Genomic DNA, 25,474 nt, shown 5'->3' on the forward strand with positions numbered 1-25,474 from the left:
TAAAGAAAAAACATATTTGGTAATGTTGTGCAACTATTCACTGGGTAGAAATATGTGGGATATATGGGTACAATCTTTTCAATAGGTATGATGTGTTATGGTGATAAATCTAATGGACTTTCATGGTGTGGTGCTAGGGTTATGTGTAAACGAATACATCGATTGTCAAAGTTAATACTAACTACTTAAGGAGTTATTAGTTGTACGACATGTTTAGGTAATGAGATTCGGTGTTGCATTCACATTTGAGAAATCAACTAGGGTGTTACTACAGACGTTTGGGTTAAACACTATATTAAAGAATATGTTATTAGTGAATATTTGGTACGATATTAATGCATTTAGATTTTGAAGTGTATCTTGAGGATTCTAAGGGAGGACTGATAACTTTATCTTAAGCTCCAAAAGAGTTGATTGATAATGGACTGACAAGATTATGGGTAAAGGAAGTTCATGTGAGTATACTTTGGTGAAAGCAATTGAATATTTTAGTAAGCAAGTGCGTATAAAAGTGAGTTAGTCCTTTGGATTTGATTGGTATAACTGAGCTTAAGGACTCATATTGATGAAAAGGTTGAATTCGTAGTGATGACAAGAGGTAAAGCATGATGGTAATAAGAGTTTGCGATGGATTGTGATTGAGATGTAATTATATAATAAGGATTGTTGGTTAAAAATCGTACTATTCAGTTAGTAACTTGGTTGTATGGAAAATTTTAGGAGATGTTGGCACAATGCTCGAATAGAATTTAAAGTAACTAGAGTTATAATGAAAACATATCATAATTGATTTGTGGGATATAATGTAGCCACCAAAAAGAGATATGATTAAGAATATTTTATTTAATTTAATGGGCTAAGTAGGTATCTTCAGAGGTGTTCAAAATTAGGTTAGAGAGACACGTTGTTTCCACCATTTTGCTCTGCTCATGGTAATAGTGTCATGAGTTAAAGAGATTGGTTAAAACGATTGGATAAGATATGAGACATAAGTCTATAAGTGTTTGATTTGAGTGTGGTAATAAGTGTTTTTGTATTTTGAGTTTGACAAGTGACATTGTTGGATTCACAATCATACTGGTATATTTTATCAATATAAGAAATGATCGTTCAATTGCGTATTGAGTATTTGGAAGGATCTATGCAAGGTTTTGTTCATAAAGTTGTTACTTTTGATTTTTGAAGGACACAAGGAAACATTTCACTTAAAAGTTTTTGTTTAGAGTATAAGGTGAAATGTCATGGGTTGTTTGTAAAGGGATGAGATCGGTAAACGAGCGAGAGAAATTAACAAGAGTATGATATATTGAAGGGTCGAGATATTTAGAATTTTGCATCATGAGAAGAATTTGAGAATAGTGAAGAAATAAGACCTCTCGTATAAACCCTTGGGGTGTAGTTCAAGGTTGTATTGATTTTTTGCTATGAGATAATATATATGACTGTGAGATGTGAACTATTTTTTTTATAGACTTATTAGGAGTTTATCATTAACTTTTATAAAGATTGAGTTTTAATTTGGGTGACAAATAGTGAGGTATGAAAAATAAAGTGTTTTACATGGAAATTACTATAGATGACTTAAAAATAATGTAAACATGGAGATATAATTCTATATGGATACAAAGAATTTAGAGTTAGGTTAATACTGCTCTATTGATGGGACAACATAGAATGTTAAGATGTGTTACATAGACATTTGTTGGTGAATAGAGCTTATGAACTTATAGTATACATAATAATTACACTTACCAAGAACTTCCTAAGTGTTGGAATGAGGTATGTGATTGTTTAGAATGATAGCTCAAGCATGGTATGTGGAAGTGGTGTGGAGTTGACTTTGGGTGTGATTTAATAGTTTTATCTTGATGCAAAGGTACTATACATTTGAAATCAGTGCTATTAGCCTTGTTTGTGACTTGCATTTTTCATGAAACGCTTAAATAGAAAAAGAGATAGCCATAGTCTTAACATGTATTTGAAAAGGATACTTTGATACTAATGATGGTTTGGGAGTAAGGTAGATGATCGGCTTGGTTATGACGTCTTATTAGTATTAAGAGTATTGAATTTAGTGGATGTGGGGTTCGATAAATCAAGTATATGTGCAATTATAATAGGGACTAAATTGGTGACTGTTGGTAGCTGGAAAATTAAAGAGATAGAGTTAGATGGATGAAAATGTCTGATATGGGCAATATGAAAGGAGTAAATAGAGTTATTGAACCTTGGTTATGTGGCTCTTTAGCTGACCAACTATTTAATTTTGGGCATGGTTTAGAGTATGATTCACTTTTTATGTCTGTGTGTTTTCGCTTCAATGGGTAAATTCCTAGTGGTGGATCGGATGTACCGATCATCTTATGTCCTCTTGATAGGGTAGGCTCCTTGGACAAAATTTATCATTTCAGTTACGATATATTTGGTGTTTTTTGGGATCGTTGAAGTTTATAAGTTGTTATGCATGCACAATGTTGCTTATGATAACCTATAGAAGGGCTATGATGAGTTACGATTGTCTATAGTGTTGTCAGAGGTCTTGCATTTTGAAATGTATCACTTTTTGGGTGCTCAATCATTTTCTTATTTGGGTAAGAAAGTTTGATTTTCCATTGATAAGTACTTGATCCTAAAGATCAAGCATTTATAGTTAAGCTCGTAGAGAGTTTATGTTGTGAGTAGGAAATTTTGATAAAATCTATGATGATTTATGCATTATGAGTGTGTATATTGGTTTGTGCAGGTTCACTTTTTTTTTAATTATAGCCAACACTGATTTAGTATTTTTTATCATTGTTATGTGAAAAAATATTTGTCTTGACGATTGTGTCATTGTCCTCGAAAATATGTTGCAGACGTATGTACAATAAACTTTTGCTTGGTATTGAGAATATTTGTGTTGTTAGTTGAGTTTAATTATAACAATATTTATCATTCGAGTACCGAGATGACCCCATTTGAGGCATTGTATGAGAGGATGTGTAGGTTTTCAATTGGTTGGTTTGAGACATTTGAGGTGAGACCTTATTTTGAAGGAACCGTTGAGACAATTACCCTTATTACCCCTGCCTTCTTTTGATAGTCCAAGGACGAATGATGGGTAAATTGGTATCTACTGTAACAATCCATTTGGTCGTTTTGAGTACTAAACCTTTTTATTTCAAAAGACTCTTCCGATAGATTCTAAATGGATATTTTGAACTACTCGTAACTACAATTATACACTTAGTGGGGTAGTTTTAATAATTAATTTAGTTAGTGATTAAGGAACTAAGTCCGTAATTTATTTAATTCAATTACCATATGGTCCATGGATAGGAAGAAATTATAGGATTTAGTAGTTATTTAAATATTAATTAGTTGATAACTATTCACCCTAAATAATTAATAGACGAGACAATAGTGTGAAAACTTACCTGCAACTTGCGAGACAGCAGTGCCCTCAGGTAAATCTTCAACAACCATAAAAAATTTTCTTTGCATCTTAACTTTTTGCTGGAGGATTTTGTATAATTACCTTATATGGCTAAGAGACATTTTATGGATGAATGAATAATTAATGTTAATATTATATGATGGTATTGAAAAATTTAAAGTGCAATGTGATTGGAATGTTGTGACCTATCAATGATCAACAACTAAAGTGTTGGTTGTGATTATTAATCAAATTTGATTTCTAATATTTTTGAAATGGGTTTCGATTGATGCTAGCGTGCCACTAGTTTTGTGATTGGTGGTTAGCATTTTATTCCTTAGTTTATTATTCTTTGCTAACATATTATGAACTATGTTTTGATAATGTTGAAATATGTAAGTAAATATTAGGTATATTATATAATATGAAAATCATTAGATTAAGTTACTTGAAGGAATATAAACTTTACCTTACATTTGAAATTTGAGACTTATGAAACTTGATAAATTAGTTGGTATTAGAGTTAAGGAATTTGAATATTGATTTGGGTGAGATTTTGGGTAGACTAGACATATAGTAATATGGTTGCCAATGGACTCGTTAACTTACGGATATCATACATTTGATATATAAAATTCAGGGGCATTCATGAAAGGAAAAACATTGGAGAAGTAGTTTGCTTCATTTCAGTTCATTGGTGGAGGTACGTTACGTTTATTCTTTTTCATTGATAGACTCTTAATTGTGATTGATATGCATTGAGTGATATTGTGAAGCTATCCATGTACTTTAGTGTGTGGTTTGATTGTGCGGCTTGTGTGGTCCGAATCCCGAGACAGTGAAATTTATAATCTTGAACCCTCTCTATTGAAGTGATGCCTTGAATATAGAAGGCTTGAATGAGACATTGTTAAGGAAGTGGAAATATATCATAAGAATGAAAAATGAATTAACTATATGGTTGTATCAGGGTGTCACATTCCAACATGGTATTATTGGATCAGGGTATAACATTCTGACACAATATTATTGATCGAGGTGTCACGTTCTGACACAATATTATTGGATCAGGGTGTCACATTTTGGCACGATAACTATTACAACGCTCAAAATGAATTAGGTTAAATTAGATCCTTTTATTTTTATGAGTTAATAAAGTGTTAAAATAATGAATAATAGCTTTAAGGGTCAGTGTATATATAGAGTTTGGAAGTCAAAAGTGAAAGAACGACAAAGACGTTCGGAAGTCAGCCTTTGTGTGTGCTAGTGTGCCTTTGCATATTTTATGTCGTTTTGGTGTCTAAAATTACAGGAGAGGAATTTAACACCTAGATGAGTATATTTAAGATTGAAACGTCCGGGTATAACTCCCCAAGGAACACCATAAGGGTCCTTGAGTAGGACCCAAACTTTTGCCCCAAAGCTGCCGAAATTGTCCAAACACGCCCCCTCCCCCCATCGACACACAATAGTTCAAACGATGCCACGTCGTTTAGGGGTATGGATCCACACTTATTGTGATATATTAGCCCCCAAAATTTGAGCCTATGATCCAAAATACGCCACAGTAGGACGTCCCGTCGATCAAATGACGGCTAGTAGTTTGGCGACCGTCGTTTGGACCTGCAATTTTCCTACAGGTCTCGGCCAAAGTGAGGGTGATTAGGGAAATTCACCCGATGTATTAATTAAGTATTAGATGGTTATTTTGGGTCATTTTTGGTATTTTAAGTTAGTTAAGACTCTACAACTTAGACTTAGACCTCATTATTCAAAATCAGACCCCAATATCAAAAGGCGTTTTCTTCAAAACCTCCATTGGAGCTTGAAGTCGAGTTGAAGCTAGGTTTAAAGTTCTTCATTGATTTCTCCATCAATTTCATTGGATTTCTTCAATTAAGGTATGATGATTTCATCCTTGGTTCTTCTCTCATTCAAGGAGCCAATTCCAACGGTTTTTCAAAGATATTCAAAAACCTTGAAATCCTAGTTTGAATTCTAAGCATGGGTTCTTGCACGAAAAGGTTTAAATGAATGTTCTATGAAGTAATTGATGTTAATTGATGGTTTTAATATAAAAATTTCCATGAACCGATGCATTTCTTTAATTCCTAATTTTGGCTCTAAACTGGGTGAATTGATCATGCCTTAATATTATTGAATTCTTTAGTAGATTGTATTGGGCTAATGAATTATGTATTGATTATTGTTGAATAGTTCATAGCTTGCTTTATAATATTGATATTTATTTTAGTATTGTTGGATAATTGATATGGAAGGATTGTTTGCTTATTCTTGTGTATATTATCATTGGTAAGAATCTCTTATTGTGTGGATTGGTTGGAAAGGATAAGGAATGGTGATGATAGCTTAGGAAAAGTGGTGAGTTGACCTAATTTCTTTATATAATATAGAATTTATATTTAATTGTCATTGATTTGTATGTTCCACTTATGGCGATGATGTTTAGTTATTATAATCATTATGAACATGGCCTTGTTGGCATTACTATGTGAAATATGGCATGATCATGATATGGTATGTGTGAAGGTATGAAGTGAAGGTGCTCATGTATTGTATACATGATCTTATATGGGTGATATAGTTATATGATTGAATGTACTTCCTCTCTAGTTGTTGAAATATGGTGAAGAAGGACTAGGAAGAGCCTTTATAGAATAATGGCGTGTCTTGATTGGTAGAGTTAGGTCCCTCTTCTTGATACATGAAAGCTTATACATTATGAACTCTTGGATTTGGTAGAGTTATGTTCCTTCTCCTTGATGTATGAAAGTTATGTGAATGTGATCTCTTTACTTGGTAGGCTTAGGCATCCTTGTAATGTATGTGCATGAATGAATGAAAGAATAAAAGAATGAAATTCTAGGATCGGTATAGTAGGTGCCCTTCTATGAAAGAGTTATATGGAACGTTGAATTTGAAAAGAAGGTTAGGAATGTGAACCTTGAATATGAAAAGAAGGTTAATAGAATCCTTGAAGTGGAACACCACAATGGTGCCCTTCTTGAACAGAATGATGGACTTAGGGTTAGGTTAGATGAAATGGCATGAAACCATCTCTAAGAAAGTCATAATAGTATTATGAGTTGGTAGGACTTAGTTATGGTAACTTCCGTAATACACCTAGGGAATGAATTACTCTATGAGAACAAAGGCAGAGCATCGAGTGGATATGCTTGTCGTAGTAGCTCTACTTTAGATGAGACTTGTGTACAAAGAAGCTCTTGATATCCCTTAAACATATGCCAACATGGGATGTGTCCTAGTTCTACCTTTGGCAAGTAAAACACCTTCCACGGTGTGGGGTCCTTATGATACTGGATTCCATGCCAAGCTAGTATGGTCTATATCAATTAATGCCTATTCTCATCATGTGAGATATATAATTTTTTCATTGGAAAGGTTCTACAACGTGTAGGTAATGGAATGGGATGCTATCTACACATGGAACAAGTAGGCCTTGAAGATGCTAGGATGAGTTCCCTAGGTCTTCCAAGACCATTATGTGATTGTTTAGTTGTATCTTAAATGGTTTCAATGAATAATGTTAACTTAATAAAAAATATTGAATAGAAAGGGTCTTATATAGGGTAACTTTGAGGATTACATAGGTGGGCTTAGAGAGGGTGTATCGGTGGTCTCTTCATGTCTTACTTAGGTGAGTCTTACAGTTACCTTGGGTAGGGTGTATAAATGCTTAAATGGGTTATAAATGATTATGGTATTAACTTGTGAATTATGTGAACATGTCTTATATAGGAATATTGACTTGGAGATGTCTATTATACTTGTTTTATGAGGTTTCTATCCAAATAGCATGAAAAATATATCTTAAAGTAAATTTCCATTTTGCATGTTTTTCTTGCATGTTCACCATACTTAGTGCATTCAATGTGCTAATTCCATATGTTTATCTATTTATACAAGTGTAGGTGTCAAGTGAGGATTCTCCTAGAAATTGAAGCTTGGGAAATAACATTCTCTCAAAAAGCTTGGTATGTCTTCATATGTTCGAGGACTGGCTTATGTTTTGACTATTATTTTTAAAAGTTTTAAAACTTCACATCTTTTCATATATATATATATATATATATATATATGAAAGATGTATAAGGGCTTGTATAAGACCTCCGATAGGTTGAATATGCTGTATAAATTCTAGGGTACATCCTTGGGTCATTACAGTAACATTAAAGGAAAACATATTGAATTAATTTAAAGTACTAAATCTTAAAAAATCATTTCCCAAATGAGCATGGTGTGGAGGCATTAGTTCTCGTGTGTATTCTTAATATTGTAACCAATTACGTAATTGCTTTAGTGCTATGATCACTTATTTATGTATTTATTATTTATTGCCACCTGCTAATGTGTTATAGTTGATTTTATATTATTACTTTTTGCATATTGATTTTTTTTTGAGTCGGCCGATTATATCTACTCGGTACATGTTTCCCTATACTAAGCCCTACCTGTGTCTTTCATTGTTTTCCTTTTGTAGAGTGCAGTGAGTGTGAAAATGAATTAAGGTGCTTAGAGCCTCACATGTGTCTAAAAAGATTCAAGATACATTCATTATGTGTTTTATAGTATTTATATTTGATTTGAGGTGATTTGAAAGTCAAACGTCAAGGGACGACCAAGATGTTCGACGACTAGACACCAAAAGTCCTTAAGTGTTTTTATGTGCATATGTGTGTGTCATGGGTTCATGAGGTCCGTATATGAGTTATAATGATGTTTATAGGAAGTGTGTTATGTTTCATGAAGTTTGGAGGTCAAACGTTCAAGAACGTCCAAGACGTTCGAAAATTAGCCCTTTAGACGTGCTAGTATGTTCTTGTATGTATGCCTTTTCTATGTGTTGTTTGGAGTTGAAATTCATTAGGGTTGACCCTATCATCTTAATAGACATGTTAAGTGTAAAATCCTGAAAATGAATTAGGTGAACTAGAGTCTAACATGGTTGTCAGGATGGTCTAAGGTCCTAATTTGGTCTATAATATAATATTGAGGCAGTATCTAAGAGTAAAGGTGATTTGGAAGTGAAACGTCAAGGGACGACTAAGACGTTCGACGACTAAGTCACCTATGTGCCTCATATATGGTTTTATGTGTTTATGTTTGATTTATGAGGTTATAAGGTCCTTTAATGAGTTATTATAGTGTATATAGGCAGTGTGTCAAGTTTCGTGAAGTTTGGTGGTGAAACGTCCAACAACGTCCATGACGTTCGAAAGGTTTTCCTTCAAACGACCTTGTGTGTCTAGGCATGTTTCGTACAATTTTACAAGTTCGTTTTGGATAAAATTCATGTGAGAGGTCCTACACTCGTATATGAGCATGTTTGGATTGGAAACATCTGATCAAACATCCCCAAGGACCATCTAAGGGTCCTTGAGGAAGGACCCTTCAAGAGTGCCTAAGACTGTCCAACACAGCCCAAACCACGGAGGCAATCGACGCCGAGTGGGTCAGTCGATGCCCCGTTGGTAGGATATCCTCATTTGGGACTCAGCCGTGGAAGAGGAGGGACTAAAGAAAAGCCTACGTCCCAGACCACGGACCAACAGGATGGTTCGTTGGTCAAGGGACACGCCGTCGATGGTCCATCTGTCGATGGTCTGTGTCCCTGCGTGCAGATTACTGTAAGTTGAAGGGTGAACTTGTAAATTCACCCCACGTCCAAATAAGGGTATTGGCGGTTCCTTAAGGATCTTTTGGGTATTTTAAGTGTGTTTATAAGCCTAAAACACTAAGAAGATTTCATTCTTCAAAAATCAAAACCCAATTCCCTTAGAGATCTCTCTAGAACTCCATTGGAGCCAAAACTCAAGGAAGGGCTTGGATTGGAGAATTGAGTGGAGATTCTTCATCAAATTGAAGAATTAGATTCATTGAGGTATGTATTTTGATCCTTGAAACTCTCTTCGTCAAGGAGCCAAAATTTCAAAGATGTTTTCTAAAGTTTTCAAAGATGAATTGTCCAATTTCATGATATATACATGGGTTCTTACGTTAATGGTTTTTAAGCATTGTTTTGGATTGAATTTTTTTATTAATTAGATGATTTTAAATCAATTAAACTATGAACCCATGAATTTGATGAGCCCTAGTTTTTGACTAAGTTATGGGTTACTTGATATTTGATCTAATGTTTATGAATTATACTGTTGATTTCTATGGGCTATTGATTTAGGTAATAATTGTAGTAAATTGATATATAGGTTGCATTATAATGATTAATATGTAGTAACTTGACCTACTTTCATGATTATTGTTATAATTAAATTGAATTTTTGGTTATGGTCATTGGTAAGGGCCTTATGATATCGAATTGGGTGATTTGGCATTGGATTGAAGTATTGAGGATGGAGTGGTGGTACTCTGCTCTATTTCCTTTATTTTATTATTATTATGTTGTGATTGGTATGGTCCTCTTATGATGGCGGTGTTATGTGCTTTACTTGCAATTGATGTGACCTTGTCGGTGTTATTTTAAGTAATATGATGATTATGGCCTTGTCGGAAACTAATTTGAAGTAATGTGGTTATTTTTGTAGTTGATAATGTGAAGTATTATAATATCTACCTACATGGTGAGTAATGTTAATGTATATGTGTTCTTCTATTGATGCTATTTAGGTGATCATGTTAGACTATGACTACGGCTTTGTGTGTATAGTCTTAGGGTTGATGCATGTTATTCCTACTTGACTATATGAGTTTATGATGGTTATATTGATGATGATATGGTAGTTTATAGGATTACTTGAAGATGATAACAATTATTTCTAATTGCTTCTAAAATGACATGTAATATGAGTGAAAGTGAAGTATGTCGTGTCTTGTCTTGGTTGACTTGTGTCCCTTACTTGATGCACGTATGAATGTGATTATGAGATGTCTTGACTTAGGATGCTAAATTCTCTTAGTCTTGTATGTATGAATGACATGAGCCTTAAATGATGTTAAGAGGGTCCTTATGTGAAACCTTGAACCTAGTGGTAAGGTTATGAATGTTGTAGTTGAAAGTCGTAATGGTATCCTTCAAGTAAAGGAATGATAGACTTAAATTTGATTGGATAGAACGACATTATATCAATCCTTAGGAAATTCATTATGAGCTTCTTGTCGCCATTATGAGGTAGCCCTAGTGGACCTTTCTTTGGTAGGTTAAATGTGATTGGGTTATGAACTTGATATGGAACCCCTTTATATGAACCTTAAGTGTAAATTACTCTATGAGAACAAAGCCTAGCACCGAGTGAGTATGGTAAGGGGAAGTAGTTTTAGGTTAAGAATGATACTAGATTACAAAGCACGCCTTTCATATTCCTTAACCATGTGCCTACATGGGATGTATTTAAAATCTACCATTGGCAAGTAGAACACCCTCAATAGGTTAGAACTTTGGATTCCATGTCTTGCTATCATGGTCTATGTCGATTATTGCATATTCTCATCAAATAGAATACCTATTAGCATTAGAGAAGTTCTATGAAGTTTAGGTGGTGGTATGGGTCGCTATCTATACATTGCATAATAGGGTTTGAAGGTGTTAGTTGGAGTTCTTAGGTGTTGTCCAAGACCATTACTTGAATGTCCTTTATGTGTTGAATGTCTCCTAAATGAACTAGTGAAAGTAATGATTTAAGTAAAGAAAGTATGTTAAATGAATAAGTAGTTATGTAGAGCAGTTAAGGGTTGTCTAGTTAAGGTGTGAAGGGGGCATTTATATTACCTAGATGAGTCTTAATAATGAATCTAGTTAAGGAAAATGGTTGAATATTTAGACATGATCTAAACTTAGGTAGTCTTAAGTATTATTTAGGCAGTCTTGAAGAGGTCAATCATGGACGATTGTTTAAGTAAGTCTTTTGATAGCCTTTGGAAAGAGAATGTCATATTACCTATATATTGATGTGTTAAGTTAGAATGATTGTATCATAGGTAGTCTATAGGATCTCTTAAGTGTGTGTATAAGGGATTGTGTGGCCGGTTGCTTCACAACTCACTCAAGTGAGACTTAGAATCTCCTTTGGTAGAGGAAATCTCATGTTCATATGTTTGATGTGTTGTAAGTGTGTATGAGTCTTGTTATAAGTAGTCTTGAGGGTTATTTAGGCATGCTTAGGAAGGTTGTATGGGCGTTCTCTCTTTGTGTTGCTTAATTAATTCTTAGCATAGCTTTTAGTGAGAAGACTACATGCTAGAAAATGTTAAAAGGAATAAGAAAGCACTTCATTGGGAAGCAATTCACTATACATTGATTATAGCTTATTGTAAGGATGTTCCAAATATGTGATTATTCTCTGAAATGTTATCTTATGTGTTTCTAAGTTGTTAAATGTTGTTCTTATGATTATGATATGATTTTTAAATGAAAAGATGCATATTTCCAATAAATGTCCGTTTTCATGATTTTCATGCATTTTGCCATACTTTGTATATGTGGTTGTACTAATCCATGTTTTTATTTACTCTATAGTTTTTGGTAGGTGAGAAGAATTTAGGAAGCAAAACTTGGATCGTAGCACCATTCAAGTGAAGTATAAGTATGTCCTCAATTGACTCGAGGGCATGTATATATGCCTTTTATGTTTAGTTTTCAAAGTATTGTAATAGACTTAGTATTTCTATATTTGTATTGTGTATGGGCCGTGTCCCAAAAGTATTCTCGTGTTTTAAGTTTGATATGACTGAGACTTAGTATTTCCTATGACTTTATATGAAAGAAATTTTAAATACTATGAAATGTTTTATGAAAAGTTTTAATTCCTCACTACTTTTCATTATGTATATGCGATGAATAATATGAAGGGATTGGCCCTAACTTCTAGGGTGTGGTTTCAGGTTGTGACAAGCTTTGTATCAGAGCATAGGTTATGAAAGTAGTATTAGAAATCAGAAAGTCTTATCAAGTCATGTCTAGTAGAGTCTTGACCATTGGTGTGTGTCGCGACACATCTATGGGCGAGAGGCTATAGGACGATAAATTTTCCATTCTTTTCTACTCCTATGTCGTGCCGTAGAGTAAAAGTTATGAGTACTCTTTTCTTATGGTTTTCCTTGTGTTTTTGGGAAGATGAATACGAGGAGGACACTGTCTACGAAGGTGGAGGAGAATGATGTGCATTAGGAGATTCCTCCTCAATTTGAGCAAGTTGAGAAAGTTTCTCAAGGTGGTCAAGGTGTTCAAGGTGATCAAGTCCCTATCGTGGAAGGAGGTAATGATGTTTCGGTGGTTCCCCCGGAGTTGAGTAATATTGATACTAGAGAGGCTTTGCTTGCTTTAGCCCGAGCCATGACTACTCAAGCGAATTTAAGTATGGTGCCTAGGTTGAATGTTGTGGAGAGCACTATGACGTCTAGGTTAAGAGACTTCGTGAGGATGAATCATCCTATCTTTCTTGGATCTAAGGTGAGAGAAGATCCCCAAGAGTTCCTAGATGGAGTGTACAAGGTGTTGATTGCTATGGGAGTTACATCTAATGAGAAAGCGGATCTAGATTTCTATCAATTGAGAGAGGTTACTCAAGTGTCATACACTCAATGGAAGTACAATAGGCCGGTGGATTCGGGTCCTATTCAGTAGGAAGCATTTAAGGAAGCTTTTCTTGGTTAGTAATTTTCCCGTGAGAGGAGAGAAGTTAAGGTAGCGGAGTTTATCAATCTCAATCAAGGCAATATAAAAATTGAGAAGTACTCTTTGAAGTTCTTTATGTTATCTTGATATGCCCCATCTCTTGTATCTAATCCAAGGGATGAGATGAGTCACTCCGTGACGGTGTCGCTGATCTAGTGAGAGAGGAATGTCGTATGGCGATGCTACATAATGATATTAGCCTAGCTAGACACATGGTGTCTGCCCAATCAATTGAAGAGTCTAAACTTAAGACGATGTCTAGAAATTTTAAAAGGAGTGGTTCTAGTGACCAAGATCAATCTAGGTTTAAGAAGAGGGCTCAAACTGAAGAAGAACCTAGGAGTGCTAAGGTGAAATTGGAGAAAGGAGGTGGTTCTCAAAATGGCAAACCTACGTGTGTCACTTGTGGAATGAGGCATTATGGTTAGTGTCTAAGGAGTACCGGGAGTTGCTTTGGTTGTGGTAAGGAAGGACAGAAGGTGAGAGATTGTCCTAACATCGCTTCTAGAGGAAAAGAGGGTAAGAAAGTTGCTCCAAATGTTCCAAAGGATGATGTTCAAGCAACGAGGCATTTCGATGCATTCCGGACTAGAGGAGAGAAGCCGGATAGTGATGATGAGGGTAAGTCCTTGATTTTCTATTTTTAGTGATATGAATTCCTTCTAAGTGAGGGAGTATGGTTAGTAGATGGGATAGAAAGTCATAGAAGCATGTTGCATGTGCATGGTGTTAGGAGTTCTAGTTGAAATTGAATTTCATTAAATTCTTGCATTGTGCATTTTATGAATCCATAATTATGTTGTAACATGTGTTTGCATAATGTTACCTTGCATATTAGCATGTTTATATCATGAATTGTCTAAAAGTAGCATTTTTGAATTTTTTTTGCCTAATTCATGGTAACATTGGACTGCTCACAGTTAAATTTCACAAATTTGACTATTTCATTCCTTGGCCTACAATTGTTGCAACGTGGTTAGAACTGATGTATATGAGTATGATATTTAATATAAAATGAGTTTTTCTTTTTTTGAATGAAGCATGTGAGTTTTGTATCATGATGAGTTATAGAATTTATTGTAGTTTTGTTGTGTTCTCAACCTCTTGACTATGTGAAATTGGTGTCTTCTTATTGATTATATGTTATATGGTATGGTCATGAGCTTCTAGATGAATATCTATTCTTGGAAGTGTTCGGAGAGTGGCAAATCTCATTCGAGGACGAATGTTGTCCAAGTGTGGGAGAATGTAAGATCCCGAAAATGATTTAGGTGAACTAGAGACTAACATGGTTGTCATTATAGTATAAGGTCCTAAATTGGTCTATAATATGGTATTGAGTCAATGTCTACGAGTTTAGGTGATTTGGAAGTGAAACGTCAAGGGACGACTAAGACGTTCGACGACTAAGTCACCTATGTACCTCATATGTGGTTTTATGTGTTTATGTATGATTCATGAGGTTATAAGGTTTTTAAATGAGTTATTATAGTGTATGTAGGCAGTGTGTCAATTTTTGTGAAGTTTGGAGGTCAAACGTCCATGACGTTCGAAAGGTTTGCCTTGAAACGATCTTGTGTGTCTAGGCATGTTTCATCAAATTTTACATCTTCGTTTTGTATGAAATTCATGTGATAGGTCCTAAACTCGTATACGAGCATGTTAGGGTTGGAAACGTTTGGGCAAACATCCCCAAGGACCATCTAAGAGTCCTCGAGGAAGGACCCTTCAAGAGTACCCAAGACTGTCCAAGACAACCCAAACCATGAAGGCATTCGATGCCTTGTTGGTAGGGTCTCGTCATTTGGGACTTAGTCATGGAAGAGGAGGGACCAAATACAAACCTCAGTCTAAGACCACGGACCAGTAGGACGGTCCGTTGGTCAAAGGAATGGCCGTCGATGGCCCTGCGTGCAGTTCACTGTAAGTTGAGGGGTGAACTTGTAAATTAACCCCACGTCCAAATTAGGGTATTGGGGATTCCTTAAGGGTCTTTTGTGTATTTTAAGTGTGTTTATAATCCTAAAACACTAAGAAGATTTCATTCTTCAAAAATCAAAACCCAAATCCCTTAGAAATCTCTCTAGAACTCCATTTGAGCCAAAACTCAAGGAAGGGCTTGGATTGGAGAATTGAGCGGATATTCTTCATAAAATCGAATAATTATCTTCATTGAGTTATGGTTTTTTATCCTTGAAACTCTCCTCATCAAGGAGCCCAACTTTCAAAGATGTTTTATAAAGTTTTCAAAGATGAATTGTCCAATTTCATGATCTAGACATGGGTTCTTGAATTAATGGTTTTTAAGCACTGCTTATGGATTGAATTGTTATTAATTAGATTATTTTAAATCAATTAACCTACAAACCCTAGTTTTAGACTAAGTTATGGGTTACTTGATATTGATGTAATGTTTATGAAATCTAGTGTAGTTTTCTATGGGCTATTGATTTAGGTAATAATTATAGTAAGTTGATATATAGGTTGCATTAAATTGATGAATATGTAGTAAATTGACCTAGTTTCATGAATATTGTTATAATTATATTGATTTGTTGGTTACGGCCATGGGTAAGAGCCTTATGATATTGAATTGAGTGATTTGACATTGGACTGAGGCATTGAGGAGGAATGGTGGTACGCTGCCCCATTTCCTTTATTTTATGATTATTAAACTTCAATTATGTTGTGTTGGTATGGTCGACTTATGGTGGCGGTGTTATCTGCTTTACTTGCAATTGATGTGGCCTTGTCGGCATTATTTTAAGTAATATATTGATTATGGCCTTGTCAACAACTATTTGAAGTAATATTGTTATTTCTGTAGTTGATTATGTGAAGTATAATAATATCTACCTACATGATGATTAATGTGAAAGTATATGTGTTCTTCTATTGATGTTATTTAGGTGTTCATGTTAGACTATGACTATGTCTTTGTGTGTATAGTCTTAGGATTGATGTATGTTATTCCTACTTGACTATATGAGTTTATGATGGTTATATTGATGATGATATGGTAGTGTATAGGATGACTTGAAGATGATAATGGTTATTTCTATTTGCTTCTACAATGACATGTAATATGAGTTAAAGTGAAGTATGTGGTGTGTTGTCTTGGTTGACTTGTGTCCCTTACTTGATGCATGTATGAATGTGAATATGAGATGTCTTCACTTAGGATGCTAAATTCTCTTAGTGTTGTATGTATGAATGACATTAGACCTTAAATGATGTTAAGAGGGTCCTTATGTAAATCCTTGAACCTAGTGGTAAGGTTATGAATGTTGAAGTCGAAAGTCTTAATGGTATCCTTCAAGTAAAGGAATGATAGACTTAAGGTTGATTGGTCTGGAACGGCATCATACCAACCCTTTGGAAAGTCATTATGAGCTTCTTGTAGCCGTTGTGAGGTAGCCCTAGTGGTCCTTTCTTTGGTAGGGTAAATGTGACTGGGTTATGAAATTGATATGGAACCACATTATATGAACCTTAAGTGTAAATTACTCTATGAGAACAAAGGCTAGCACCGAGTGAGTATGGTAAGGGAAGTAGTTCTAGTTAATGAATGAGACTAGATTACAAAGTACACCCTTCATATTCCTTAACCATGTGCCTACATGGGATGTGTCTAAGTTCTACCATTGGCAAGTAGGACACCTTCATCGGAGTAGGTTAGAACTTCGGATTCCATGTCTTTCTATCATGGTCTATGTCTGTTATTTCCTATTCTAATCATATGGAATACCTATAAGCATTAGAGAAGTTCTATGAAGTTTCGGTGGTGGTATGGGTCGCTATCTAGACATTGCACAATAGGCTTTGAAGGTGTTAGTTTGAGTTCCTAGGTCTTGTCCAAGACCATTACTTAAATGTCCTTTATGTGTTGAATGTCTGCTAATGAACTAGTAAAAGTAATGACTTATGTTAAGAAAGTATTTTAAATGAATAAGTACTTATCTATAGTAGTTAAGGGTTGTCTAGTTAAGTGTGAAGGGGGCATAGGAATGGTCACTTCGTATCTTACCTGGATGAGTCTTAATAATGAATCTAGTTAAGGAAAATGGTTGAATATGTAGACATGATCTAAACTTAGGTAGTATTAAGGATTATTTAGGTAGACTTGAAGAGGTCAATCATTGACGTTATCTTCTTGATTTACTTAAGTAAGTCTTTTGATAGCCTTTGGAAAGAGAATGTCATAGTACCTATATATTGATGTGTTAAGTGAGAATTATTCTATCATAGGTTGTCTATACGATATCTTAAGTGTGTGTGTAAGGGATTGTGTGGAAGGTCGCTTCACAACTCACTCAAGTGAGACTTAGAATCACCGTTGGTAGAGGAAATCTCATGTTCATATGTTTGATGTGTTGTAAGTGTGTATGTGTCTTGTTATAAGTACTCTTGAGGGTTATTTAGGCATGTTTAGGGAGGTTGTATGTGCGGCTTCTCTTTGTGTTGATTAAGTGAGTCTTAGGATAGCTTTTATTGAGAAGACTACATGCTAGAAAATATTAAAAGGGATAAGAAAGCACTTTACTGTAACAGTGAAGCAATTCACTGTAGAGTGAATATATCTTACTGTAAGGATGCTCCAAAAATGTGATTAGTCGCTTAAATGTTATCTTATGTGTTTCTAATTTGTTAAATGTTGTTGTTATGATTATGATATGATTTTAAAATGAAAAGAATCATATTTCTAATAAATGTCCGTTTTAATTATTTTCATGCATTATGCCAAACTTAGTTCATGCGGTTGTAGTAATCCATGTTTTTACCTACTCTATAGTTGTTGGTAGGTTAGGAGAATTTGGGAAGCAAGACTTGGATTGTAGAATCATTCAAGTGAATTTGAAGTATGTCCTCAATTGACTCGAGAGCATATATAGATGTCTTTAATGTTTACTTTTCAAAGTATTGTCATAGACCAAGTATTTCTATTTTCGTATTGTGTATGGGCCGTGTACCAAAAGTATTCTCGTGTCTTAAGTTTGATGAGATTGAGACTTAGTATTTCCTATGACTTTATATGAAAGAATTTTTTAAGAGTATGAAATGTTTTTTTTGAAAAGATCTAATTTGCACTACTTTTAATTATGTATATACGATGAATGATATGAAGGGCTTGTACAAGACTTCCGAGAGGTCAAGTACGCCGGTTGCAATATGAGATTGGCTCTAACTTCTAGTGTGTGGTTTTGGGTTGTGACATTAAGGTTTCAAACGTACGGGTACGACTCCCCGAGGACCACCCTAAGGGCCCTCGAGGAGGACCCATACGTTGGACAAGAGACTGCCCAAGGCAGCGTGCAGCAGCAAGAATGGGACCTTACCCTCACGACGTACGCCTAGCACAAGGCTCACTGCCTCAAATATTTGTTGGGGAAGAATCAGGGGCTGCCTCCGTGACGTACAGCCACTTCCCAGATCCGGTTGTGTCATTTTTAAGTCAAATTAGACATGTCTGAAAGTTCCATCAAGCATGGGGGTGTTTTGGTAAATTAGGGAAAAGGTTATAAACTGTTTTTTATGACTTATTTAACCCCCTTTTCAAGCCAAAACCCCAACACCCAATAAGAAAATCAAAAATCCCAAATCTCTCATCTTCTCCAAATTCTCTCAAACCTCCATTGGAGGGAAAACTCAAGTTCAAGATACATGTTGGATTTTCATGGTTTCTTCTACTATTTCTTGTAGGCTTCTCATGTAGAAAGGTATGCTTATCCTTCATACCTAAATAACCTTTCATTTAGAGAGTTCCTTTTAATTTTTTCTAAGAGAATTCATGATCAAAAACATATCTTCCAATCTAGCCATGGGTTCTTTATCAAAACGTTTTCATAGGCTTTCTCATGATGAACTGATGCTAATTTAATGGCTTTAAAGTGAATTTCAATCCAATTACATGATAAACCCATGTTCTCTCCAATTCTCAAATTAGCCTATGTTATGGGAATTCTGATTTTGAGTATATGTTTATTGATTTGTTATTCTAGCATGCTTAATTGCTTATCTCTATTGCCTATAATGTAGATTGATGGTGAATTGTTGATGAGTGATCAACGTGGATCAAGGTTTGATAGTTTGAATAAGATTAGCCTATGTTCCTCTATATTCCATGGATTCCTAATGTAGCATGCTTACTGTGATCCCGATTCTATGGCAATTGTAGTAGGATTTCATTTAGGTTATGATGTCTATAGCTACTGAATTATATTGTATTTCATGAATTAGGGATTTTTATTATTGAGGATCAAATCATGGGGTATTGGTGAGTGATCTATGCCTCCCTACTTGCTAATAAATTGGTGAAGTAGTGTATTTATTTGTAGTATGATCTTGTGGTATTTTATGCATGATTCTGTCTATGTTAATGTACATTTAGCTATTGCCCTATATAGATCATATTGATGACATATCAATATTGGTCAATGATGATCAAATATAATGGATTGGTAAGAATGGCTCTACTTCTCTACTCTTCTATAGTATTGTTAGTTAATGTGGCCTTGGATGGCATTGTGTGGTATGGTCCACTTATGGTGGCGGTATTTACTTTATTGTAAGTATATATGCTATGTGATGATGGCCTTGAAGGCAATTGTATTATGAATGTGAGGTGGTGATGATCACCTAATATAAAGTCTCATGCCTAATCTTCTATTTTATTTGTGATCTAGGTTGTATGGCTATTGTATAAGCATGTATATAGCTATGCTAGGGATAGGTTTAGGTGCTGCCATTGATGAGTTGGTGATGGTTGATGTCCCCTTACCTACATACCCCTACATGAATGTGTGATTTGCTATGGTTAGGAGTCTTGAATGCAAGTATTGAAGTCAGCTTGTGTCTTATGCAATTATGTGTTGTGTTGTCTATGCTTGGAGGTGAATTGTGGTCCTAAGAGGGGGATGCCTCAATATGTTGTTGATAGCAATTAGGTGATCATGTTGACCAATGTACACACACTCACACCTCATGTATGCTTATAAGGTAGTATAGGTTCATGGTGTCTAATGAAAGGTATTCTCATATGGACTTGCGTCCACTACTATGCATGTAATGTATATGTTCATGAAGGATGATTATGTATCCATTAACTAGGATGCCTTGATAGGTTACTAGTATGGTAAAAGGTATGTGACCTTGCTTATGCATTGCACATGTATACCTTGATAGAATAGTTCCCAGGTTTGGTTTTCTATGTACATGAATGTGAATGCATGATTATGTTAATGTATGAACATGTGTGGTCTTAATGTGTTATGTGAAAGGTTTACTCACATATATGTATACACACACACATGTATGATGATCTAGTCAATGGAGGGGCCTTGGAAGGTGTTCCCAAGAGTACCCTAAAGTAGATGGTGCTTGACTATGCTATGTCCGTATTAAAGGGGTTCTCACACGACTTAGGTTGATGAACTCTCATCTATGACCTATAATCTAAGCGTATGAGGGGTTAACTATCCTAAGCCTTATTTTATAAAGTAAAGTTAATAAAGGCTTTTCAGTAAGGGAACTTAGCTTAGCATCGAGTGAACTTGACAATGAAAGGTGTTGGCTTCCCATGGAGGAAGATTCACACTATAGTTTCATATGAGGTGTTGACTACCCTATGGGAGACACTCACCCTATAGATTCTCATGAGATGATGTATGGAATGACAATAGGCATGTAAAGGGTTCAATACCATATCTCTTAGTTCCATAAACTATGCTTGCCAACATAGGATCTAGCAAGTGATATCACTTAGTATGCTAGCATGATGATTAATGTTCTACTTTGGCTAAGTGGAGCACCTTCCTTTGGTGTAAGGTTCTACAACACCAAATTACATGTTTAGAACCCATGGTCTTAGTGTCGGTTAACACTATAGTTTCTCTAAAGTAAAATAGACAATGGAAGTAAAGTAAGGACCCTAACGAGGATAATCAAAGGGAAATTGCTTATTGTAGGTGGGGGTATGGGACTTCACTATGCATTGCACAAGTAGCTCTTGAAGGGAGTTCTAGGATGGTGTTATAATGTCTATGATTATTTTTATATTCCTAGACATGACATTGTAGTGTTGTCTACTTGTTGTGATGATATGTTTGGGTGGAGTTCTAATGAATTTATTTGATGTGGTCTTACCTTATGTGCATAGTATAGGTCTTATTGACTATATGATGAAGTTTTACTTGACATAAAGGAGGTTGTCTATGCTAGTCTTGTTGATGTATGAAAGGCATGTTAAGGCTTGTAGTCGCGTAGGTTTACTTAGTATGTGTGAGGTTATGGGACTTCACATGTACATTGCACAGTAGACTTTGGAAGGGATTATGAGAAGGGTTAATAACTGGTTCTTATGAGGTGAAGTCCAAGTATGCTAATGTGAATATTGGCTTACTATGATTATGTTGGAAGTCTTGACTTGTATATGGTATTGTAATGAGTCCATCTATTTGGTCCCTAAAGTATGTTGGGTTCAAATGTGAGTAAGGTATCTTATTTTATGAAATATTTCTATGAATAATTGTGTTGGGTTAATAAAGGTTGTATGCATGATTCCCTAGTGGCCTAAATTGATGGTTGAGTGTGTATAGTGTTATGGGACATTGTCTATACATTGCACCAAACATCACTAGAGGGTTACTTCAAAATATAAAGAGTTGACATTGTCTATACATTGCACCAAACATCACTAGAGGGTTACTTCAGAATATAAAGAGTTAAAGTACAAGGAAAGAATTCAGTATAAAAACTAAAATAAGCTCACTGTAATTGTAAATGTGCTTATTGTGAAGTGACGACTTATATTCCTTAAATGCAATGTGTTGTTTTATATTATGTGTGACCATTGAATATGCCTATATGAAGTATGTGAATTGTATAATGCTTATTTTATCAAAGTGTTATGACGTTTTCACGAAAATACATGAATCATGGTCTCAAGTAAAATGTCCCTTTTAAATTCATGTTTTTTCATGGTTGCCATACTTAGTGCATCCTTGTACTAACTCCGTTCTTCTCTACTTTTTACACAAACTGTAGGTTATGGATGCTTAAAGGAGGTCTTTAAGGTGAAGAACTTGATATTTGATTCCCAATCTCAATGAAAGGAATCCTTATGTTCCAAAGATTTCTTATGTCAAGTTTATATTCAATATGGTGTAATAGCTTATATGTTATGTTATGATGTTAAAGGGTCGTGTCCCTAATCTATTCTATGATGTTGAGTTTAAGATGGCAAAAGAGACTTAGAGTCTAAATATGTATTATTACTTATGTGTATATATATATATATATATATATATATATATAAAGTTATGTTTCTAGCATATGATGTACTATGAAAATTTTTAAATTTTCCGCTAAATTTATTATGACAATGCCATGAATTGTAACTATGGGATTTTATAAGACCTCCGAGAGGTAAAGTACGACATGTTGCTTCTAGGGCGTGCTCCACGGTCGTGACAGAGTGTACCAACAATTTTGACTTGCCCTGAGCTCTAGATAGTCCCTAGCATATCAGGGTGAGATATTAATTCGAGCTCGTGTTGGATTCTCTCAGTCATGGCATGAAGTCCCTAGTTCATATAGACTACTTTATTCTTTTATTATGAAGCTTTTGATACTCTTAGACTTAGTATTTGGAAATTAGATGTCCTTGATGTGATAACATTCAGATTTTAGGAATGACATATAGTACATGTTAATGGATTTGTTCTTACCTTAATAAAATTAAGCTTCTGCATTATGGCTTGTATTTTGTAAGTTCCTAATTTATATATGATGGGGTTTGGATTACTTTTTTCGCCCATTTAGGAGGTTAATTATGGGTGTCACTCATGACTCATTTTGGGTGGTGAGAGTGTCACGACATGATTTTTGTCGTTAGAGAAAAATCAATGAAGAAAGAATTGGGGCCAGAAAACTCTTTCGTAGTAACTTGGAATTTGCCAACTTAGTCCAGATTTTAATAAAATTAGAGTGATTAAAGTGTAGGGAAAATATGATAATGAATTAGATACCTAATTATGTATTTGATCACATGAGTGGATAGTTGAGACGATAAGGAATTCGTACAACTTTATGAAATTAAATTTTTGCAAGTAGAACTCTTGAAAAATGATCTTATCATGAACATGTACATTCTATCTTCGTTAAGGCATTTGGGGTGGAATTTGGTCTGTAAAGCGGGGCCATCTTTGCCAGATGGGTTCACTGTGGTGGGATAGACATGACATAAAGTCGTTTATAAGCCCCCTACACAACCTTATTTGAAACTTTTTTTTAGTATTTAGAGCTAAGGAGGCAATCTAGACGAGTTCTTAATAGTTTTTCACCATTCTTGAGGCTAAAGGTAAGTTTTAACTCTCTGAATGTATTATCAATTTGTAGAGCCCATTGTCTTGTGTTAGTATCGATGAGGAAGGGTTTTAATTTGAGATTATGATCGAAAAAGCCCTAAATTGGGTTTTAGGATATTAGGTTGGTCTAGGGTTATTAGGTTTGTTATAATCTGGATAATTAGACCTTTGACTGTTCATCCTTTCGTAAATTAATTGTGTGTAGACATAGAACAATCAAAAAGAATCTGAAAGGGGAAGATTCAAGTGTCTTAGGAGATTCAAGCTTAGATTTGAGGCAGGTGATGGTTGTAATTTCAGGTTGGTGTGATATATGTTTGTAATTGATTTATTATAATGCAGGTATGTGTGTATGTATGTATGTATGTATGTATATATGTATGTATGCGAAGGTTTCATTATTAATCACCCTAATTATAAATGAGGATAATTGAATAATTGTATGCCATGAATCACCTCTTGTTGGATGATTGTGAGCATATACATTGTAATTGTAATTATGTTATGTTAAATTAGCAGGTGTTACGATCCAACACACTAACTAGAATCGGTTTCCATGTTCTTGCATAAACATTGGATCAGTGTCACATTTCGACATAAATATGGGATCAGTTGCCACGTTCCGTCGTAAACATGGGATCTTCTTCCACGTTCCAACACACTAACTTGGATCGGATACCATAAACATGTATGCTAACAATTTTTGTTTGAGTTTCTTTAGAGCACCATTGAATTGGTTTCGGTGAGAGGACCATTGAATTGTGTTGTGTATCTATTTGTGATGGTTAAGTTCATATATTTTGTGGTTAAGGTTGAAAGACTATTTTATTGCAATATATTATTGAGAATTGTGAAACTGTTCGTCGTGAATGATGATGATATTTTACATGTTTGGTATATGTCTCTCTTATAATGTTGTGGTTACTTTCATGTGTTTCACTTAGTAGGATAGCCACGTGATATACTAGTATACTGTGATTGTGTACTGATACAACACTTGATCTTATTTTGTTGAGTACAGGGCATCTTCCGACGGCTATTGAAAGATCTCATTTAGAAGATCAATGACCGTTTAGAATTCAAGAGTGATCTAGTTCTTCTTGGCTGCCTTGAGTTCTTTTTGATTAAGTCAAATCTTTTCGAACCTAGACTATTTCTTTAAGGTGTTGTTTAGTTTTGGGGTTGTACAACAATAATGAACCATATCCATATTCATATTCAAGAGCAAATCATAATAAAACCATAATCAACATTTCATGTATAGAGTACATTTCATCAATACATTACAAGACCCTACTCATAATCCCAATTCAATTTAACTAGTGCAATGTATATGTGAAGCCCCATAACTCCACATAAACTAAGTAAACTAGCAAAGATACCATAAGTATTGCCTTTACATCATATAGCATAGTAATAAGTATGGTCAACCTCGTACATAATAATTTAGACCAACATTATGTAAGAGCAACATTGTACAGGATAAACATTATGCATTTTATTCGTAAGTACATAAAGAAACAACCCTAGGAATCCCCTCAAGGTCGACTTGTGCAATGCATAAGTAAAGTACCATACCCTTACCTACAGTAAGTATACCTCTTAAGTAATCCTAGTTAGTATTAATCCTTTCACTTTCATTCGTTCATTTTACTTTTCGGAAACTTCACCATAACCGACAAGAGACCATATGAGCTAAACATGGAATTTGGTGTCAACCCTTCACAACGAAAGGAGGGCATCCTACTCGCAAGGGTAGTACATATACATAATAATAGTGTCTACGTGAATCCACAAGCTAGGCTTCCTATGGGGGCACATGGTTAAGCAAACTCTCTTCATGCTAATTCTCATTGCAGTTTCCACCAAATGAGACATTTGGTGAACCTATCTTCCTCATACGAAGGGACACCTCTCATTGTCAAGTTACCTCGGTGCTAATCCAAATATTCCCTTTTTAAAAGTATATTAGGGTCTTTCTCAACATTAGTTTATATTATAGGTATTAGGAGTATAATCCCCTCA

Source organism: Solanum pennellii, chromosome 2 (genome assembly GCF_001406875.1).
Source record: "Solanum pennellii chromosome 2, SPENNV200".
In the NCBI taxonomy this organism is placed as follows: Eukaryota; Viridiplantae; Streptophyta; class Magnoliopsida; order Solanales; family Solanaceae; genus Solanum; species Solanum pennellii.